This window comes from Mesoplodon bidens (genome assembly GCF_964165515.1).
Source record: "Mesoplodon bidens genome assembly, chromosome: 8".
Classification (NCBI taxonomy): domain Eukaryota; kingdom Metazoa; phylum Chordata; class Mammalia; order Artiodactyla; family Ziphiidae; genus Mesoplodon; species Mesoplodon bidens.
The window spans coordinates 59,198,517-59,222,422 of NC_138165.1; the positions used below are offsets into that span (position 1 = coordinate 59,198,517).

The 23,906-nt window shown below is 37.0% G+C and overlaps 1 protein-coding gene across 1 annotated transcript in view; it reads right to left on the reverse strand.

The window, feature by feature from the left end:
• Positions 1 to 23,906, reverse strand: part of THSD7B (thrombospondin type 1 domain containing 7B) — a gene marked incomplete at its 5' end in the record, with an annotated part of 794,653 nt that overhangs the window by 738,761 nt on the left and 31,986 nt on the right. The gene's annotated exons all lie outside the window — the stretch shown is intronic.

The following is a 23,906-nucleotide window of genomic DNA, read 5'->3' on the forward strand; positions in this document are numbered from 1 at the left end:
ACCCCAACTCAAACTGCATCAAGTTGGGTAGGAGTGGAGTATTTCTTGATACAAACCCTACCCATATGGGATGCACCTACCTAAGGCCATCTCTTAACTATGGCAAGTATTTTATTTACTCAATCACAAAATCAAGCGAGCACTCGACTCAACTATTTCTTTAATAGTTAAACTCAAGATCTCTTCAATTGCTAGTGAGGTCATAGCTTTTTCCAGACAAGAAGTATCCACCATGGGTCCAAGAAGCAGATCTCTTTCATCATAACAAAATGTAGATGACTTAAAGACTAATTTGGGCAACTGGGTCAAGCAGATGAGTGAATAGAGATGACAGTTAACATTAATTTGTGCTTTGAGATAAAAATCAACAAACATTTACTGAATATCAGTTCCATACAAGGAACCATTAAATACTCTGTAGGATACTTACAGATCAAGCATCCAGTAACTAATTTGGGAAAATAATGCCAATATACAAACGATTAAATAAGATTTCAGTTTAAAACTGCAGAAGGTTTGGCACAAAACTGTATAAAATATGCCTGCCAACTGGAGCAATCCAAGCTCAGAGAAGACATAATTTAATTCACCCTGAGCTGTCAGCAAAGGTTTTACAGAGTAGATGAGATGTGAACTAGGATTAATTGGGTCTACACAGGTAGAAAAGAGAGGGACAGGGTTTAGCAAGGTGGGGGAACGAGATGATGGGACAAAAAGACAGAAATGGCAAAGCAAAAACCATTTACTGGCAAAATGGAGTAAACCAGAGGGGCTGGAGTAGAAATTCTAATCAGAGAAAATGCAAGAGAAAGGCTCAAAACTGAGGAAAGAAAGGAAATAGATTAGTGGTTGCCTATAACAGGCTGGGTGGTATAGGGAATGGCTGCTAATAGATATGGAGCTTCTTTAGGGGAGTGACAAAAACTTTAAAACTAGAATACAATTTTATAACAAATATTATAAATGGTGAAGTATTATGGTACAAGAATGCTATCTCAATAAAGCTGTTTTAAAAAAAAGGGAAGGAAGATGGTCTTGACAATCATTATCATTAAAGGATCTTCAAAGTTATCTCTTATATAATTATTCCAAAATCTAACAAATAGCTCTGCATATACCAAAAAATGTGTGACCCTCAGTGTTCCTTACCTCTACTCCCTGGCAATCTTCACAGAGTATAACCTTCCTTCTCTTCCCCACGTTCTTATTTATTCCAAAGTATGGACTTGGCTAGCATTCATCACAGCTTTGGGAAGAGCAAATTATATTAGTTACGTCTGATTTTCTCATATTGCAGAAATGACACTGAGTTCACAGTGTATCTCAATAGTCTGCTTTTAGCCCATGGGATTTTTCCATCAAGTTACAAACATGTGTCCCTAAATTCATTCATTCTTTTGCTATACAAACAGCTTAAAGTGGCTAGTGATTGGTGGATCCTAGGATATATTCAATATATTTCATCTAGCTCTATCCTCTACATTAAAAAGAACAAAAGTGACACAATAAAAATAGCTTAACTACATTGTTATTAGTATGTGCTAAACACTTTCTATAGATTCTCCTCATCAGATCCTCACCACAATGCCATGATACAGGTTTAAGGACCCCCATCATGTAGATGAAAAAATTGAGGCTCAGAAAAGTATGGTAATTTTCCCAACCACTAGGAGGTAGTTCAAGAAGGTCCATCTGACACAAAGCCTATGAAGAAAAGTTCCAAAGGGAGAAAGAGTAGAGTTGTGCATGAGTACAAACATTAGCTGAAGTTAGAACATAGACAAGAAGGTAGTTTTATATCTGAATCACTGCTCAAAAATCTTTGGATGATTTAAGTCTGAAAATGAACCCCTAATTGTCTTTTGACATATGAGCCTATTCTCACAATCATAGTCTGCATAAATACTGCAATTTTATCTTGAAAGAATATAAACATCTTCTACATTCATCTTAATTTTAAGTTTCTTGAAAGTTCTAGAAATAATGAATTGTAAGTGAGTATTAGCCTGTCTATTCACTAGCTAAAATTATCATGTGCTTTAAGAATAAAAATCAAAATACATATGATTTAGCATTTTTATAGAATGGACTGGTAGAAATTTTGAGCTAGGCTAAAATGATTATAATTTAACATGCACCCAGAAAAAAAAAAAGAGAAGTTACATGTTAAAATACTAAAATGGCTTAGGTATGCCTAATTTCTTTTTGCTATACTATATTTTCTAAAGTTAATGCTGACCAATAATCTCTTTTTATTAAAAATGAATTTTCCCTGGTACATATACAACTGTTGTCTGTCTTCATCTACAGAAGATGCTAAGATCCCTGCATCTTGCTGAACAAATAAAAATTCTGTGGGTGTACAAATTCATTTGGCAATAATTTGTTTATGCGAAGATAAAGCAGTGAAGTTATCCATGTTTAAGTGTAAAACAATGAAAGATATAAATGTATTTTTACTGGAAATGAGAGAGTGTTCCAGAGTTCTGCACAATCCATTAACTACTATACCTAAACAAAGTCTTTATAAATGTTATGTTTCTCATTTTATGATTTTATAGCTAATGTGTTTTCAGCCAAGAATAATGTGGTGATTAGAAGAGAGTTCAATACAGATATGTGGCAATGCAGTAAGTACAGAGGTTAATGAATTTCTCAGTGACTAGAAAACAATTATTGATCAACAATTTTTGGAAAGCTTTAAATCGAAATTTTTACTACAAAAAGATACTAAAAAAAATTCAAAGGAGCTAGATAAAACGTTTTGAAACTAATAAGATATTGATTTTTCTAACTTTGTATGCAAATTTGTGGATTTAATAGCCCCTAATTTAATTAGACTAATGCCTTTTGCATGTACTGGCTTGTAGAGAAAGGCTACCTGACAAACTGCCTGAATTTGTGAACTGATGCATCTCCAAAGAGGGGAAAATTAATACACCTTTAGTTTGGGAACCTCAGTTAACAGCATAACCTAAATAGCTATGGATTTGGAAGATCCATGTAGTTTTATACCTGTTTCTTATTTACTTGCCACTTGAGGTCAGTAGAAAAGATTAGGAATTGGTTTAAAATTTGATCAATTAGGTCCACTACCAATTAGGTTAATACAATTCAGCATTAGAATATGAAAGAAGGGTGGACAGTCCATTTCTATGATAATGCTAAATGACTGGGGGTGGGGATGGATAGGGGAAGCAGAGAAAAAAGGGGAGAGACAGAGAGAAAGATATTGATTATAGAAATGAGACTCATGTAATTAACATCTATCAATAATAAAAAATCCAGGAGTCTCTTCACAAATTAAGAATTTTTTTACGACGGCTACTAGGTAGTAGTCACAGTAGATCTGAATTTAGCTTTTTTGTTTTCTGAGTCTAACCTATTTAAGAATGTATAAAATGGGGGGAGGGATAAATTAGGAGTTTGGGATTAACATATACACAACTATTATACATAAAATAGATAACCAACAAGTACTTACCGTATAGCACAGGGAACTATACTCAATATTTTGTAGTAATCTATAAGGGAAAAAATCTGAAAAAGAATATATATATATATATATATATATATATATATATATATATATATATATGAATCACTGTGCTAACATAACATTGTATGTCAACTATACTTCAATTAGAAAAAACAAGGCATGGGAAAAAAATAAAGTCTATCTTTGTCAAAAAAAATGTATTAAAGAAACAATAAAGTAGTTGAGTGCTAAATAGAAATAAAATAGGCAAGCTATAAATGAAGTAATTACCCCCTGAATAAAGTCTGCTATTAAGATACTATCTGAGTGACAGAAACCAGATTCACAAATATTACTTTTCCCTTCTTTTAATCATTCACAGCGCCACCAACGCTTTATCCACACCCCAGTCAGCCCTACTGCCTGTGGTGTCCTCCAAGCTTCTCTGGGACATTACCACCCCCTGGTGGCCAGAAAGGGGAACTACTAATCCCTCTTGCTCACGTACCACCGTGTTTCTCCCCCAACTCTAAGTATTCACATTGTACCTTCACTGTTTCTATATCTTCCAAGAAATTCCACCTCAAGGAATCAATGTTCAGATTCACTCATATATCCAAGTATCCATTTCTTCAACTTCTATATCTCTTCTAACTTTTAGTAAATTCTTTAGGAAAATAACTTTCTACCTTTCTCCTTACCCTTCTATCTCACTCTTTGATCTCCATAATGAGCTAAAAATGGACCAATGAGTTTAGGGTTCAGGTAAATCATCACTAATAATTGTATTACTTCTGGTGGTAGGACTTTAGAAAATTATAACAAAGAGACATAAATGGGATATAACTATATCAAGAAAAAAGTTACAAATGTAACTGAAATAAACATCAGAATTAGTACTCTCTACATCAAATGTAATCTTTAAAAATCTTAGAGCCAGTAAATCTACATTAAGTGTAATTGAAAAAAAAGCAGAATTATTACTGTCATTAAATAATTTGAAAAGTGTCTAAAATGTCATTTGAAAGCTCCACTACTGTTTCCCGCACCTAGTAAAACCTTTTAACTAAATATACCTATATACTATAAGTGTTATACATTAAAAGCTAGTCCTATTTTAATTTTGCTGCTTTTTGTTTTGGGCAACAACACACTCTGCTTTTTTTTACTATTAACATGGAATATTTTATACACTATGAAATGAATAATATAGACTTTTATTGGCTAGTGTTTGACTCAACACTCTGTGACACTTTTTTAGACATAAAAGCTTTCCATGTTTCATACCACCGAGAGTCACATGGACGTGGAGAAGAAAATATCACCTTCCTACAGCACAGAGCAGAACTACAATGACTGTGTTTGGTGTGAATACACCCTAGAATCCTAAAAGAAAGACCAGGAAAGTGCAATTAATTAGTATTTAGTTCGAACAGACTCTCCACCACCATGACGATAGGCAGTCTCATAAAGAAAAAGGTATGATGGTTTGGAACTAAACTTAGCCTTCAATTCTCAAGCTATCATGTAAGTAGCTATTTAACCTTGACCAAACGGCTAGGTTTTCTGAACAATGATTTCCTCATCTGCAAAATGTGGCTGTAAGCACCTGAAACTAACACAACATTGTAAATCAACTATACTTCAACTTTTTAAAAAATGTGGCTTGTAAGGCTTATATTCCTAGGGCTGTACTAATGTTTGCATGTGCATGTGCACACATACTTATACACATGCATACATGCAAACACAGACACACACACGTATTTCCCTCCAACCCCTTAATTATTGATGTTCTCACTACATCTTTCTGCATTGGCTTCACTTTCTCAGATTTGCTCTCCCATGAAGCTGTAACAATACTGGCAGACAGATCTGGTCTTATATCTTTATGGCTTCATGGCCAGAGAGAAATAGGACTTTTCCTAACTAGAATAACCTGAAAAAAATCTGGGAAAGCACTCTTATTGGCCCACAATGGGTTAAATACTCATGGCTAGACAAATTACCCTACCCCAGGGAATGCACTCATATATTGAACCAGCTTGAGCAGGACTTAAGGGGCACTAGGTCTCAGCCCACAGAGGCTGGGCGGGCCTCCTGTGCAGATATAGATGCTGGTCTATACGAAGACCATGTTGGCATCTTGATTCCTCATTTTCTAGTATTAATATACTCTTTCATTTTAAAACTAATTACTCACTATTCACTCCTCAAATAATTCTATCCGCCTGAATGACTGCAGTAGTTTTCTAGCTGGGTACCACTTCTAGATTCATCTTCCCACCACTGTCCTTTCAGATAACTTTCAAGTTCAAGAACCAACAATGGTTTTGTGTGGCCTGTCATAAAAGATCAAACCTCTGCCACATAGCCTTAAAGCCCCTTCAGTGTCTGGCTGTCCCTTATCCAGCCATCCTTATCTGCCATCCTTATTCATTAAGAGGAATTGTTCTTCTCAAACACTTTATATTCCCTGTCATGTCACAATCATTCTCCCCCAGGCCTCTGATTATGCTAATCTCATTAACTAAACTCGTCTACTCTTGCAGTTCCAAATCCCACTCATCTATTACAAACAAATGTTCCAATTTTGTCCTGTTTTTATCTGCAACTCATACTGATCCTGCCCGCCCTTCAATTCTTACAGCATCCAAATGGATTCAATTATATAACAATTTATTACTTCCTATTTGTTTTGCCATCTCTCCGTTTAGGTTATAGGTGCTTAGAGAGGACAGACATATCTCAGAGTTACCTTCCTCTAAGATATCTTCCTTAGAGACACTGTCCTCACAGTGCCAGGCATAATGGGCACCACCAACAAATACGTGATTTTCATGCCCTTTGCAAACAAGAGAACTTCAATACCCTAAATAGTTAACCCTAGGATAAAAACAAACAGAATTGCCCTGTGATTAAACTCATCTGTCTCATTTCTCTGTAGCTGTCATGAAAATGCTATGTTTCTAATTCAACATTTAAGTCCAATTCTGCTGCTAGATAAAGGTCATCTTCATATAGGTCATATGATATCGGGGGAGTCAGAAACTGGAAATTTGCGCATGTTTACAACTGTTTCATCACATGCAACTCTCCCACAGGGGAGACCCAGTACTCTGGTACACAAATAGGTCAGTAGTCTGCCATGTGGACATCAGCAACCATCTCATAAATACATCTGAAAAGTTTATCTCCTGAATCTTAAGTAGCCAATTCATCCTTGCATCAAACTGATAAGAAAAACACCAGTTCTTCATGTCTTAACTGCTGTCAATGGTTGCTATTTTCTGAAGGAGTGATGAAAACTTTCCAACTGAGTTGCTTCTTACACTGCCATTTCTCTTTTTTTTTAACTTATGAATTCACAGAACGTAAAATTTACTAGAAATTAGATACAAACACCTGACATCCTGAAGCAAAGAGATCAGACCAACGACCTTGTAGAAAAACAAGATGTCCGTACTGATTTATTTAACTAGAAAGCCACAGAAATGGGGAGTCAAGTTGGGAAGGGATCAGGAAAGTAAGCAACTGCTGATTTACAGTGATAAGTATTTCAAACCCAAATTGAATAAACTAAAGCAACCATCTGTTTTATAAACAGAAATTATTAATTTTTAGTAAATCTTCTGATGGGGCACTATTTTTGGCAGAGCATTAATTTATAAGAAACAGAACAACAGGCAGTCCAGCACATTTCATAAAGGATAACTACATTTCCCAGTTATCCATCTGGGTCTTCTTCATTTCAGCAGTTTAATTAAAACTCAATGGTATTACCAATCTGTTACATTTTTCATGTTGATGGTTATTACATTTACAGTGCAGCAGGAGTACAAATTAAAGTGAGAAGATGATAAATCTCATCTCCAAATTTCATTTCTGTTTTTCTAGTAACTAATACTCCGGTAATATTTTTTAGCTCACTCATGTTTATAGAACAATTCCCATTATTTTTTATGATTAAAATAAAGGGAAAAAAAGAGATGCGTGATTTTTTCCACAGCTTTTTTCTTTTTGTATACATTATATTTTCTCACTCTTCTATCAACCGACTCTGCAGATCTATTTGAGTTGGGCGCCTCGAAAACTGTAATAAACTTGTTTTATGACTTTCTTTTTAAAAACATTTGGGTTTTTTCATGAATGAATCTTTTAATATTAGACTTACTCAAATTGAAATAAGAAACATACCATTCAATTATGAATTCTGGGGATGTAAATTCTTATGTAAAATATGGTTATTTTCTGTTTAAATCCTTAACATAAACAAATGATTACCTTTTCATATCAAGAATGCCTCTTCAAACCTATATACCATTAAATATATATTCTTTGAGTTATACCAGAGATATAATCATACACTCTTGTTTATAGATGATTGGAAATTGGTTTAAGATAATGCCAAACATAGGATGCAGTGGGTTATACTGAAAAAAAAAGTGCTATACAAATGCTTTCAAAATATTAAAATCTATACAACTATATGCAAAGTTGTAAAAAATCAGATTGAGGCTGACTTTCAGAAGCATATATACAAAATACCTCTCCCACCTCCCTCCCTCCCGATCTCCAGACCTGGAGAGGATGCACATGATAAGAATGGATATAATCCACTGTGTCTTGATAGACAATCAAAAGGGCTTTAACTTGGGACCACCCGTTAAGAAACAATTGTTTTGAAATAACTGGTGTCAAAAACTGATCTGGAAAATCTCCACTCCTGTCAACATTCTTGCATTCCTAAGCATTGGTTGTTCACTGTCAATGCCTGCCGTCAGTCAGTCTTGAATACCTACAGTCTCCTCGTTTGGACCAAGGTGGATTTCATTCCCTGGAGGCAATATTTACTTGATTCAGTCAACCTTTCTCAGAAGGAAACACCCACTCCTCAGAAATGCTAATGAAATGCCCTGCAGTTTGACAAACGTAAGCCCTTTGAGGCTTATACAGATAAAGGTAGCTTTATCTGCTCTGCAGTTTGAACAAGGGCTCCATCCCTGAAGCCAGTTATTTAATAGGGATCCCATAACTTTATCTAAATGTCAAAACATGTATGTTCTAGTACAGTGACCGGAGAAGAAAATCTGCTTGTTAGTATTCCAGATGTCAATTTGCCTGAAACTCCAACCATCTTAGGCAACATAAAAATAAAAAGGCAACTCCCCTGGAAGTCAGCATACCTGGGTGCCCCACTATGGTAGGCCTATTCTCACCAAGTGTGAATGTGTGTGAGGTGGGAGATCAGGGTGGAGCTCACACAGCAGGTAATGTTTTGGCTGGTCTTAAAGATTAAAACAAGTTAATTATGTAGTGATAAGACAATCAGAAAATGAAGTCAAAACAGAAGTCAGAAATTGGAATGAAGGAGAAGGGTGGGAGGGAATAGGAGGTGGAAGAGAAAAGAAAGAGAGGGCGAGAGGGAGGGTCAAAAAAAAAATGACAAAGAAGAGAACTGTATTTTCCTGGAAGGACAAGAAGTTCCATACTGCTCAAAATCATATGTGATGAAAGACAGAATATAAAACTGAGGCAGAAGACACATTATAAGGAGTATAATACTGTACATATTGTTGTACAAAACAATTCAGGTTTTATCCTAAAACTGGTAGAGAATTACTAAAGGATTTTAAACAGGGAATTGTTAGAAACAGGTTTGCATTTTATGAAGATAACCTTGAACGAATTCAAAAGTTAGAGACAAGGAGGCCATTTAAGAATGATAGGATAGCAATACATTTGAGAAACAAGGAGAAATAATGGGAATATTTAAGGCACAGACAAGGGTAAGGGACTTAGTGAGTGGTGGGCTGAGATGAGTAATTGTCTATTAATACTGCCAGCATGACTGAGAAGATCTCACAGAAATTCACAGAAATGGCAAGTGGGATGGACAGAAGAGGCCCTCAGAGCTGCTGAGAACAGGTGCTGATGAACAACAGTTTGGACCGGCTGAGTATGAGATGACTGAAGCGCCCAGGGAGATCTGCAGGCCACAAACATGTCTGGATTTCAGAAGAAATTTGGAAATGTGTGTATGTGTCTCCCATGTATATACTCTGTATCCCAAAGGAGTATTAAAAATGTAGATGTGCTTTTGAGTGCAAGAGCTCAAGTAGAGTGAGCACAGATAGAAGAGAGGTGAAGGCAAATCCCTGAGGAACAAAGACACTAAAGGGCAAGTAAAGGAAATGAGCCTATCAAGAAGAAAAAAGGAAGGGTTAGGGTTGTAGGAAGAAAACAAGTAAAATGTTTTCGAGAGAGGAAACAATTTCCAGGAAGAAGATACTCCAACAGTGTCAAATGAATTAAGAGATTTCAAGGAAGGTTGACCAACATGTCTGTTTGATGATCTTTACAATCCCAACTTTATAAGGAGGTATTATCATTATTGTTGGCATCCTTCCTTTAAATGAAGAAAATAAAGGCCCTAAAGGTTTATGTAACTTGTCCAATATCACAAAACAAGTGACTGTTAGAGAATTTTGAATCCACACTGTTCTTGTTGTATCCAAGCTCACAACGTTTCACAGCCTTTCACAATTTGACTGTAGAAATTCCAGGAGTAAATAGAGATAAATTAAGGTAAATTGAGAGGAGCAATTTTTAAGAGATGAAGAGAAAGCCAGACAGACAGACAGAGCCGATATAGAGTAGGACTACTTATTGGTGCAAGTTAATGGAAAGAGACCATCAGGATAAAGAATCCAGGGGAAGGGATGAAACCAGAGTAGTAGAGGGATCTACCTGCCTCAGATGTGGGAGAAAGGGGGGAATAACATACACATAAGCAAAGGCAGTGCCAAGAAGACTGTAAAAGTGGACAGATAATTGGTCTAAACATTTTTCTTATTGTTTGTTTGTTTTCTTGGTGAAGTTGATCAAGAAGCTATTTGCAGAGGGGAAGGTGACTGAGACTATTAAAAGAAACTTAACATTCTGTCTACTATTCCTAAATTATTTTACTCTTTTAAAGGAGTATTGTCATATTCCTTTCCTTCTCTAATAATGGCAACAAATACATGTGTTGTGTGTTTTGGAGGGAGGAGAAATCAAGAAAATTGTGTCATCAAATTTTTTAAAAATGTGTAAATAGTAAAGAGATTGAAATAGTAATCAAAAACTCCCAGTAAAGAAAAATCCCAGGATAAGATGGCTTCTCTAGAAAATTCAACTAAACATTTAAAGAAGAATTAACACCAATCCTCCTCAAATTCTTCCAAATAATTGAAGAGAGAACATTTCCAAACTCATTCTATGAGGCCAGTTACTCTGATATCAACACTAGCCAAAGACACAATAGGAAAAGAAAACACACATCAATATCCTTGATGAATATTAATGCAAAAGTCCTCAATAAAATACTAGCAAAGCTAACTCAAAAGCAATTAAAGGACTAAACACCATATCAAGTGGGATTTATACATGGAATACAAGGAGAGTTCAACATACAAAAATAAATCAGTATTTGGCAAAATGAGGCACAAAAACCAATCGATTATCTCAAATGATGTGGAAAAAGTATTTGACAAAATTCAACATCCCTTTATTATAAAAACACTCAACAAACTAGGAATAGAAGGAAACTATTTCAACATAACAAATCCATATATAAAAAGCCCACAACTAACATCATACTTGATGGTGAAAGACTGAAAACTTTTCTTCTTAAATCAGGAACAAGGCTAGGATGCTCACTCTCACCACTATTATTCAACATAATACTAGCAGTTCTAGCCAGAGCAATTAGATAAGAAAATAAATAAATAAAAGGCATCCAAAGTGAGAAAGCAGTGAGATTATCTCGTTCACAGACAATATGATCCATATGTAGAAAACTCAAAAGATTCCACCAGAAAAATAAAGCTGTTACAACTATGAAACAATTTCAGCAAAGTTATAGGATACAAATCAACACACAAAATTTAGTTGTGTTTCTATATGCTAACAAAGACCAATCTGAAAAGGAAATTAAGAAAACAATCCTATTTGCTATAGGACATCATAAAGGATAAAATACTTAGGAATACCCCTAAACAAGGAGGTGAAAGATGTGTACACTGAAAACTACAAAACATTGTTCAAAGCACTCAAGGATGGTACAAATTAATGGAAAGATATCCCATGCCCATGGATTGGAAGACTTAATATTGTTAAAATGTCCATACTACCCAAAGCAATCTATAGATTCAATGCAATCCCTATGAAAATCCTAATGACTTATTTTATAGAAATATAAAAAACAACCTAAAATCCATATGGAATCTCAAGGGACCCAAAATAGCAAAACAATCTTAAAGAAAACAACAAAGTTGGAGGCCCCATACTTCCTGATTTCAAAACATAGCACACAAAGCAGCAGTAATTAAGACAGTATAAGACTGCCAAAAGACAGATATTTGGACAAATGGAACAGAATAGAGAGCCTAGAAATAAACTCCTGCATATATGTCCAGATGACTTTCCACAAGCCAAGACTACACAATGGGGAAAGGACAGTCTGTTCAAAAAATGGTGCTGGGAAAACTGGATATCCACATGCAAAAAATTAAGTTGGACCCTTACCATATAACCATATACAAAACTTAACTCAAAATGGATCGAAGAACTAAATGCAAGCACTAAAACTGTAAAACTCCTAGAAGAAAACATAGGAGGAAAGCCTCAGGACATTAGATTTGACAGTGATTTCTTGGATATTACATCAAAAGCACAGTCAACAAAAGCAAAAATAGACAAATGGGACTATGTCAAACTGAAAAACTTCTGTGCATCAAAGGAAACAATAGAGTGAAAAGGCAACCAACCTACAGAATAGCAAAAATATTTACAAATTATATCTCTGATAAAAGGTTAATATCCAAAGTATATAAGGAACTTCTACAACTCAACAACAACAAAACAAATTTGATTTGATTTGAAAATGGGCAAAGGGCTTGAATAGATAATTCTAAAAAAATTTACGTATGAATGGCCAACAAACATATGAAATGATGCTCAACATCACTAATCATAAGAGAAATGCAAATCAAAACTACAATGAGATATCAGCTCACATCCATCAGTATGGCTACCATCGGAAGAACAAAAAATAGCAAGTGTTGGCTAGGATGTGGAGAAATTGGAACCCTTGTGCACTGTTGGTGGGAATGTAAAATGGAGCAGCCATCATGGAAAAGAGTATGGGGGTTCCTCAAAAAATTAAAAATAGAATTACTATATGATCCAGCAATCCCACTCCTTGATATATATCCAAAGGAATTCAAAGCAGGAACTTGAAGAGATATCTGCATATTTGTGTTTATCACAGAATTATTCACAATAGCCAAGAGTTGGAAGCAACCCAAATGTCTATCAGCAGATGAACAGATAAAGAACATGTGCTATATACACACAATGGAATAGTATGCAGCCTTATATAAGAAGGAAATCTTGTCATATGCTGCAACATGGATAAACTTCACAGACATTTTACTAAGCAAAATAAACCAGTCACAAAAGATAAATACTGTATGATTCCACTCATACAAAATAACTAAAGTAGTGAAAACCATAGAAACAGACAATAGAAAGGTGGCAGGTTGCCAGGGGCTGAAGGGAAGAGATTGGGGAATTACTGTTTATTGGGTATAGAGTTTCAGTGTTGCAAATGAAAAGGTTCTGGAGATCTGTTGTACAACAACGTGAATATACTCAACTCCACTCAACTGGACACTTAAAACTGGTTAAGATGGTAAATATTATAGTATGTGTTTTTTACCCCAATAAAAAAAATTAGAAAACAAAACAACCATGGGTCCATGCGAACATATAGAGGAATGGCAATTAGGGTGAAAGAAGGGTTATAGGGCAGCAATGTTCTCGGATGTGCAAATAAGGGGGTTAAAAGTTTGGCTTTGGTGTCCTACTGGAAGGGTGGGCTATGGCTAGCTTGATAAAAACAGAAACTAGTCATGGAAAATAGGGTAGTACATGGTTTTATTTTAGAAAAATATATAATTCTGTCAAGGTTATCTACTTTAAAAGTTAAATATAGCAAACAACAGTTCATCAGTCAAGTACAGCAAACAGAATGTATATCTCATCTCTATATTCCCAGCTCACTGGAGAAATTGAAAATGGAAACATATAGAGATAAGGAAGCTTATTACATTTTTTAGGTATAATTTCTGGTTGATAGGCTGAAAAGATTATCAACTGGAAATTACATCATGGTCAAATAAGTGGATATTTGCCTCCAAAATAATGTAGCTTGTTAGATACACCTCCCTTCTCCTTTCCACTACCTTCAGAGAGCTGGAATTGGCAAGATTCTTAGCCTAGAGAAATTGACTAAGGGGAGGAGAGAGTAGGAAGGGCATGGTCCCCATAGAATCTGGTGGGGAAAGAAGGGCTGAACTTACGATATATAATTATATAACATATTATAATACTGTATGCCATCTATCCCGTCTGGTCTGCGAATTGCTGCAGTAGCCATCCACTCTGAGTTCACACAGTGGACCAGGCAGCCAAGTGGGAATTAAGGAAAAGTGGATGCCAGACACAGTCACCTTGGACTTGGCTGCTCAGGTCCATCAGAGGCGGGGGGCAGGTACCTGAGAACCAAGAGGACAGGCAGTGAAGGAGAAATTAAAGAATATTGCAGAAAACAACCAGGTCCTACTGTATAGCACAGAGAACTACATTCAGTATCCTATGATGGGATTCACTGGTGGCGCAGTGGTTGAGAATCCACCTGCCAGTGCAGGGGACACGGGTTCGAGCCCTGGTCCAGGAAGATCCCACATGCTGCAGAGCAACTAAGCCCGTGTGCTGAGCCTGCTCTCTAGAGCCCGCGAGCCACAACTACTGAGGCTTCGAGCCACAGCTAGTGAGCCCGTGTGCCTAGAGCCTGTGCTCCACAAGAGAAGCCACTGCAATGAGAAGCCCGTGCACCACAACGAAGAGTAGCCCCCGCTCGCTGCAGGTAAAGAAAACCTACGCGCAGCAACGAAGACCCAATGCAGCCAAAAATAAAATAAAATAAATAAATTTATTTAAAAAAATCCTATGATAAACCAAAATGGAAAAGAATATAAAAAAGGAATGTGTATATATGTATAACTGAATCACTTTGCTGTACAGCAGAAATTAACACATTGTAAATCAACTATACTTCAACTAAAAAAAAGAAGAAGATTGCAGAGAACACTGGGGCCTTTTATTCTTTTGCTAAGGTGTATGAAAGCATACCTGAGATTAGGTAATAAAAATAAAAAGAAACGAATTCTAAAAAGCACAAAAGCAAACCCAGGCTCCAATTCCTCCAGCCTATGTTTACAGCTTGAGAAGCTTCTAAGTATAGTAGCCATTTCCCTGCAAAGTGACAGCCAATCAGAAAGATAAGGGACATCTGAGTTCTCCCAGAGTAGGGACAGGGTGCAAATTGGCCCAAAGGCTCTACTGACTAAAACCACAGTGCTCTGTTTTGTAAATAATGGTTTGCAAAAACAGAGGCTTTATGAATTCCATTATCTAATGATTTTCCATTAACATGCTAATTAATTCTATAATTAAGAAAACATGAAGAACCTTAAAAGCCTAGAAAATCAAGGAAATGCTGAACTGAAATTGCCATCCAGTCCTTAAGACAGTACTGACAATAGTTAATAACATCTGGAACAAATTCCAAGCATTTTACCTTCATTATCAAACTGTGCTTTCCACCTTCCTTAGCTTAGTACTCTTACCTGGCCTATTGTCTGACCTTACAAGAGAAATAAAATCCAGTTCATGCTATATATAAAAGTAGCGTTGCACGTAAGTAGAGTAAGATGCCAGCGGATATGGTGTTCTTTGTGGGTCTGCAGAATGAAATGTTCCCTGAACTTCAATGTGGACAAGTCTGCCGGCCACAGGTGTAGACGGAGTCCTCTGAGTTAAGATGCACATTTAGAATAAACCTATTGGGAGGGAAGCATTCTTATGAGAAAGAAATGATATGATAAACAATCATTAACATAATTTGATCTGGGTCATCAGAATGAAGCAAGCCAGGCTCCTAAAAAAAGCACACTGCTGAAGGTTAAAAGAAGTGTAGACAAGAAAGGGAGGGGGAACCATGCAAGGGAAATTGCCTCCTTTGGTCCTCAGGAGGCTAGTCCTAATTATCTGGAAATAACCAAGAATCCATATTGGCAGAAGGAACAAGATACACCACGGTATTACTATCTTAAGCAACTATTCCTTTTGTGGTGGTTTTACGTGACTGCCATCTTTAGTCAAGGGTTTTAAGAGAGTAAAAAGGACTGAAGCTATCGAATTTCCAATTATTTACTACTGCTGTCCTAAACCGCATGCATTTTTAAGGACTTCATCATTTGGGAAATTGTCTTGCTCTGGGGCTTAGGAAGCACTACTTCGAAGGACTAGAACTAAAGCTACTTTTTAAAGGAGTTCTACATTGAGTGCTTAACGAGGAAGACCCAAGGTAGAAAAGCCTCAGTGAGGAGAATGTCAAGTCCTGTCAGCACTACACTCACGGTACTCATTCCCCAGGCCTCCAGGTGTTAAAAGGAGCCGTGTACTTTATTCGCCCAGGCCAGAGGACCAGTACAGTATATGTACTAAGAAAGGGAAGAGATCAATTTGAAGAAACTAACGTCCCTTTAAACTCCATTGGCTGAGTCTAGATAATTTTCTTAAATGGGGCAGCCAATTGAACATTGCACTTCTGGAAATTCACTAAAGAAGCCAGGTTCCCCATCTGGTCCCAGCTGCTCGAATTCAGAATCCATCACAGAGGAGAGAAACAAAGCTCTGTTGTTATCCTTTTCACTGCAAGGAGTGTGAGTCATAAACCCTTTAGCAGTGGGTCTACAACTATGAGATATGTAACTTCAGGGATGTTGTCACGTGCCACAGTCTACCCCAATGTCTTCATTACACGCAATCAGGAAAAAATAAGGACAGGCTCAAGGAACAGGTCTTATGCAGACAAGGATAAGAATAGATAGAAGGTAGCAACTATATTTAGCAAGTAATTCAACAAGAGGAAAGGGGAGATGGATTTAGTTCCCTTTTACTTTTCTATTTCCAACTTGCTGAAACCAGAGTGGGGAAATGAACATGAGAGAGACCTGGGCTTTGATTCTTTGCTAAAGTAGGATTATGTGAGTATCAAAGATGATGTACTAGAAATCAGATGACTTTGGTTGTGGTGTGACCTTCAGCAAGTGGATTTTGTTTCTAGACTCAGAGTTCTTCACCTACAAATTAAAGGAATTATAGAAGAAAAACCTCTGTGCTCTGTTTCATTTTCCAAACAATCCATGACTAAATACATTTATAATCAAACTAAACTTACAAGTGAAAAAAAAAAAAGAACTTTTCAGAGTCTATGAAAATGAATGGAGTTTACAGATTCAAGTTTCTTCAGACTACAACTAGTAATACTGTTTTGGAACTGCAATTAGTGTTCCAGAAATTTCTTCCATCCAAGCCTAAACCACTGTATTTCAGTGAAAGGATGCTAAGCTTTTGGATATTGTACTTGAGTCTTTATGCCAAAGTAATCGCTCAAGGCACATTTGAATTTTTATGACTCTAAGGATGTCAGTTCACAAGATGGACTATTTCCCTTGGAAAACAGAGTCCTCCAGGTGACAGAACAGACGGAGGGCCAACTTTTACTTATGGCTCAGGTTACACAGACGCTGCACCTTAAATAATTTATACGATGTGATCATACTTGGGCCTCATCTGTGGGAACAGACTGAACTGAAACCAAATATGCCTCAATCTGTATAGTAATCACTGCTCAATAGCAGAGACACAGTGGAAAGTCCATTAGGCTAGCCAGAGTCTGGAGGCTCATGCTACTTAAGTACTGAGCAGATGATCGATTCTGGTTAAAATGCCTAGTTCCAAAAAAAAAAAAAAAAACAGCCTAGTTCCACCCCACTCCCAGCTGAGAGCTCAGTAAAGCTGACTGGCTGCCTCAATTAAACAAGAGCTGGCTTTGGGAAGCCATAGATAAAACCAAGCAGCCGTCAGCCTCTGACATTCCCCCATGAAAGAACCCAATAAGGTATGCTATCTCAATAAGCTAAATAATATCTATAGACACCGTGGCAACGTGAATCTACTTCCATTTACTACGGGGAACTAGGAGAATAGGAATAAAGTGGGGAATGGTAATACCACCATTCCAAACTGAAGAGTTCATATAAATTCAAAAGTTGTGCTCCAAAGTTTGAGAATGGGTACTTTCATCGTTTGGAAAAAACCAAAGCACGGTTGTAAATGTTCCTCATGAAAGTAATTGATGGTTTATCCAAATTGCCTCCTGTATGAGACTGCTACCAGTGTTAATTTGAGTGCTATTTTTCTAGGTATTTCTACAAATTTTCTTTTTAGAGCCTCATAATAATGCTGACTGTAACATAGGCTGGATAACTCTAAGTATCCATTTTATCATTAGGAGCCCTGAGGTTTAATTCCAAGAAGTGCAATGCCATGACTGGAGAATGAAACCATTGATTCATGACCAGCAGCATCAGGATTCAGGTCCTTTTCCACTATAAAGTGCTAAGTGCGGGCTTCCCTGGTGGCGCAGTGGTTGAGAGTCTGCCTGCCGATGCAGGGGACACGGGTTCGTGCCCTGGTCTGGGAAGATCTCACATGCCGCAGAGCGGCTGGGTGCGTGAGCCATGGCCACTGAGCCTGTGCGTCCGGAGCCTGTGCTCCACAACAGGAGAGGCCTGCGTACCGCAAAAAAAAAAAAAGTGCTAAGTGCTATCTGCCTTCTGCATCCCCACCAATGAGTGTGCAGCATGGCCAGATGCAGCCTCCACATAGACAAACTCTGGATCAAAAAGGAGGCAAGGGGAGGTGAGAGACTGCAGAAAAACCACATCTGCTGGAAGCTGCACTTCATGCCCAGTGAGAAGCAATGGGGACCAAGCATTTTCTAGATCACATGCTTGGACTACTGTAAGAGGCACTATGGGATGGTGGGAAGTAGGCAGGAGTTGCAGAGATCCAAGTTCAAAGCTGAGTTCTGTTGCTCATGAGCTGTGTGACTTAGAGCAAATTTCTGAACTTCTTGATGCCTGGCTCTTCTCACCTGTAATACAGGATATCTAGTCTACCTGGCATGGTAGGTCTTCCATAAATAGCACCTTTCTTACCACGCCTGCTGCTTGCAGCCACCAAGTCCTTTCAAGGCCACAAAGTTCAGTTTGAACCAACAGACCTGTTATTCTCCTTGCCCATCATGAGTAGAGGCTAGTACATGCTCTTCGCATCCAATTCCCTACAGGCCACAGACAATCAAAACAACCCTACATCTAACAAGCACACTGAAATCTGCTCTCCAGCACTTTTCTTTTGGCAGCTAGTAGATTTTTAAAAAAATAAAATAAAAAGCCTGCCATGTCTGGTCTCCTTCTTCCCTTTAGCAAAGATTAGACCAAAAAGAAAGCAATTTAACAATCATTAGGCAAAGTAGGAGTGGCTCTTTATCTCTTTTTATACCAGAAGAGAAAGAGATGGTTGGTTATTTCTGCAATCATTATAAAATGTGCTTCAAGTACACACACTTGACACAAACCTGGAAATGACGGGTCATGTTGAGCAGAAATTTCTTTTTTTTTTGCTATATTTAACTGTAGCTATTATTATAACCATTCACAAATATTAAGCACTTATTATATAAGGCATTAGTTTAGGACTCAGGCTCTGGAATCGAAGTGGGTTTGAAACCTGGCACCACCACTGACTTGCTGTGTGACCTTGGGCTGAGTAGTTAACCTCTCTGTACTTCGGTCTCCAGCTCAACAAAATCAAAATACTACTACACCAACCACAACCTGCGTGAGGCAAAAGAATATAAAAATCCATGCAAAGCAATTGGAAGAGTGCCTGACTCTTAAGAAAAAGTAGTAAATGTTAGCAATTGTGCTTAGTTATTACTGAGTGAACCTCATAGGTCTTGAGAGAAATGTGATAAATAAAGACTGGTTGGGCTAGTTAAACTCCTGAGAGCTTGACATAGCATTTTATAATAAAGTCAATGAAAAACTCTCCCATACTCATGTTGCCTGCTGCTACCACAGGAGAGACAACATCCTATCACCACCTGATACAGGACACACAGCAATTTATGAGAAAGCCTTCTCTCTGGCTCTGGACCGAGTGCCCTGATTATTTCTACACTGTGCAAAACTAACCATTGCACTTTGCTTCGAAAAAGATTTCTTTAAGTCTCATAACTCAGTTCCGAGCACAGTTTGACCCCCCTGTGAATGTCTCCTCAATAGTGAAATGTCTTGAAAAAGACTGGTACCTCACCCTATTGCATGGATGTGGTTTCCCTACACCTCTCTGAGATCCCACCCTACAGATAAAACCCTCTTCTTCTGGGGGCATTTTACTGTACAAGCAGTCCAACTCTCATCTAAGATAACCCAGAAAACATATTTGTGTTCCTTCTGGCTAAAATGCAATTATTTTTATCTTGAATTGTTCTAGCACAAAATGGCATCTTAAAAATTTCATTGTATTTACCTTATCTACCTCCTTATCTTTGTTTCAATAATGGTTACTAATAATATAGCTCAAATTATATAACTATAAGGTAACTGTCATCAGATAGACACTGATCACAACAACTCACATAACTCATTTTCATCTGCATAATAATGTCATAAGGTCATAATAATAGTTATATAATATTAACTATAATATAATATATTGTATTATAGTTGTATGATATATTGTATAATATCATATAACTATTATTATGACCTTTTCAAAGGTGATAAAACTCAGACAGAGAGAATGTAAGTGGCTCAGGATCATAGAGCCAGAAAGCAGAGAGCCAGAAGCACACATACCACTATATTAAAGTTGAATTCCTCCCTTCCTTTCTGCCTTGCACCATCCATCCGCCCTTTTATCTATCTGCCCATCTCCTCCTCCGGCTATCAACCAATCAGTAGAGGGGAAAGAAGGAATTAAAGCATTTTCTTAGAAAGGAATTTGGAATTTAACTAATTCAAATATATCAGTAGGATTTGGTGGTTGTAAAGTGCTCACTTGCAGTAGGCTCAGCATGGCATGCATTATTAAAGAAACTGCTTTAAATGAGTGTCAATTTTTCGAAACGTAAAGACTGCCTCTATTCAAGAAACCCAGCAGACTTGAAGGGATGCATACAATATAACTATACAGTGGCCACATTACTAAGCTATGAACATTATATCTGAAAGGAAAGAGATAATCAACAATTATTCTTTTCTTTCAGTAAGAAGAAAGCTAGGTAGGAGTATGTCTAAACTATCTTTCCTTCCTTAATGAAACTGTTATTGATTTTTCATCCTACTGAATCACTGCCTTGAAGCAATTTCTTTTACCTGCAGGTTCTCACATTTAATTTGGGTGTATGCTTAAGGGAGAGTTTATCAATAAAAGCTCCAGAGGAATGCCAAAAGGTTTGTATTAGGAAGAAACAGTGAAAGCAATTCTATGAATTTTGTTAAACATAAAGATGATCAAAGAATTACTAATGAATGGCATTTAAAGAGCAATTTCAATGTGGATCTGGGTCATATCAACATAGTCATCACTCTGAATGTTCTCAGTGGGTATAAACATTAAAAATTTCCATGCACAAAACATAAATTTGATACTGTTAGAGGAAAGGGCAAATATATTTGTTCACCAACAGCTGGGCTTCAAGTTGACTTTGCTGACCAAATTAATATCTCCCCACGTTCTTTCAGCATCATCCCTTATTATGTACCTGTTACTGAACAAAGCATGATCTATGTATTATCTCATTTGATCTTATAATTCAGGTACCATCAACCACAATATTATGCACAAAGATACTAAGGCACAGAGAAGTTAAGAAATTTGCCCCAAATTATATAATTACCAAATGGCAGAGCCAGCATTCAACCTCATGTTTGTGTGTTTCCAGAACCCACATTCATAACTCCAGGAACAGTTTGTACACACAAAGTACTTTGATTCTCTACCATGTACCAAAAAACCTCTGAATAAATAAATATTTTCATAACATTCATCAATGCTTCAGGACCATGAATTTTTTTAGACTTAATGAAGCTATATTTGCACAACGTGACCAACCACAAAACCCATGTGCAATGTTAGAAAATGCTCTTGGGGTTCAACCTACTTTAGATTCTCAAACATATGCTGGAACCATCAAATCCCACACGGAGATGACTAAGTCCCTCTCAGAACACTGCCCCTTATCCCTAAAAGTGTGCCACCTTCTAGAATGACCCCACAACAGAAAGGACTAGTTGCAGGACCACCTGCATGGTGACTTTTCTCCGCCCCTCCTCTCTGAACTCTCCCCTCATTCTCTCCTGCCCCACACCTCTTGCTAAACTATACTCAGTTCTAAATGTTTATAGGTCAAGTTGTTTTCTCCCTCCTGGATTAATTTCCCCAGAGACAGATGACACACTATTTGAGTTCTCTTTCCCTGGGAAGCTGTTCCAGGAGTCCCCAAACCAGCCCTGATCTTGAAAGGAGCTCAAACCAAGGAAGATACCTCCCCAAAGACCCCAGAGGGGCCCTAGCAGTCAATATGAATCTGAGAACATGACTGTCTTCTCTGCCTGCCAACAACTCCTTCCTATGCCATTCTACTCTCAAGGTTCACAGCAAGTCATTCCATTATGCCAGTAATTTGTGCTCCCCCCCCAAGGAAATCATGCAGGAAAATGAAAGTGACAATAGCCAAGACCAAAACAAAACAATCAGTAACAACAGAGAAGGACTTAAGTTGTTTGCCGTATTACAAATACTAAAGTATCACATACAATACATTCAGATTTATTCATTTTGAACGTTGATGGAGCATGTTCTCAAAACCTCCATTAACAATGCCATCACCTTTCCCCTTTATTTCCTATATGGTTTTTGACTATATGTTAGACACAACCTGACTAGTATTCAGGGTTTCATAGATCAATAGAAGCTCAAACTGGATTTTCCAAAGTCTCGTATGTATTTTGTCATGCATTCATTCTTCTATTCACTACACATTCATTAAGCTCAAAACTGAACAATAACACTGGGGTGCATGTATCTTTTTGAATTATGGTTTTCTCCAGATATACGCCCAGGAGTGGGGTTGCAGGATCATGTAGCAGCTCTAGTTTAAGTTTTTTAAGGAACCTCCATATTGTTCTCCGTAGTGGCTGTATCAATTTACATTCCTACCAACAGTGTGGGAGTGTTCCCTTCTCTCCACACCCTCTCCAGCATTTATTGTTTGTAGATTTTTGGTGCAAACAAACTTATTTACAAAACAGAAATAGAGTCACAGAAGTAGAAAAAAAAATTATGGTTACCAAGGGGGGTGTAGGGATAAATTGGGAGATTGGAATTGACATATTCACACTACTATATATAAAACAGATAACTAGTAAGGACCTACTGTATAGCACAGGGAACTCTACCCAATACTCTGTAATGACCTATATGGGAAAATAATCTAAAAAAGAGTGGATATATGTACATGTATAACTGATTCACTTTCCTGTACACCTGAAACTAACACATAGTAAATCAACTATACTCCAATACAAATTAAAAAAAAAGAATATTCTACTTCAAATTCCAACTCTACTACTCATCTGTTTCCTCAGATGTCATACAGAGATAATAATCTCATAGGATATTTGTGAGGATTCAATGAGATAAAGCATGTAAGAGCAACCAGGGATGTAATAACTGGTCAATCAATATAAATAGTATCACTGCTATTACTTCTAGCACATTTTGTGGGAATTTTTATAAGATTTTTCTTATATGTGATTAATTTTGTGCATGACACAGTATCTTGTGTAGCTCTAGAGATTTTTAAATGAGCCTAGGAAGCAAATTTTGGCAGCTCTACTCAACATTTCTCTGCAAAAAAAAAATTAAAACTATTAAAAAAACATGAAGTGTTTTAAGTCAAAGCTGTCTCATAAATTCTCTGAAAAGATTAAATGAAAACTGAATCACTCAATTTTTGAGAACTTTAAGATACAAAATTTTCAGGCAAATATAAAAACTTCAGAAAAATGTTTTTTCATCAGATATAGCTGCCTATGTCAAATTTCCTCTACTATTAGTGTCACACCTATCACCTAAAATACTGCACCAAAGGAGAAGTGCCACTGCTTAATGCTGGTGACATTTATTCTTCAGCTTGAGAAGGCAAAACAGAAACCTCCAAACTGAAATATCTGTAGGCCAGTGAAATACAGCAGTTGTCTTTTCAAAAGAAAGAGAAAAAAGACAATGTTTCATTATTTGAGACCGTAATTATTACTTCAGCTTCTCTTAAACAAAAGTTCTCAGATTTTAAGGAGTTGATTTTCACTACTATAGCAAATTGACAAAACAGTTCATG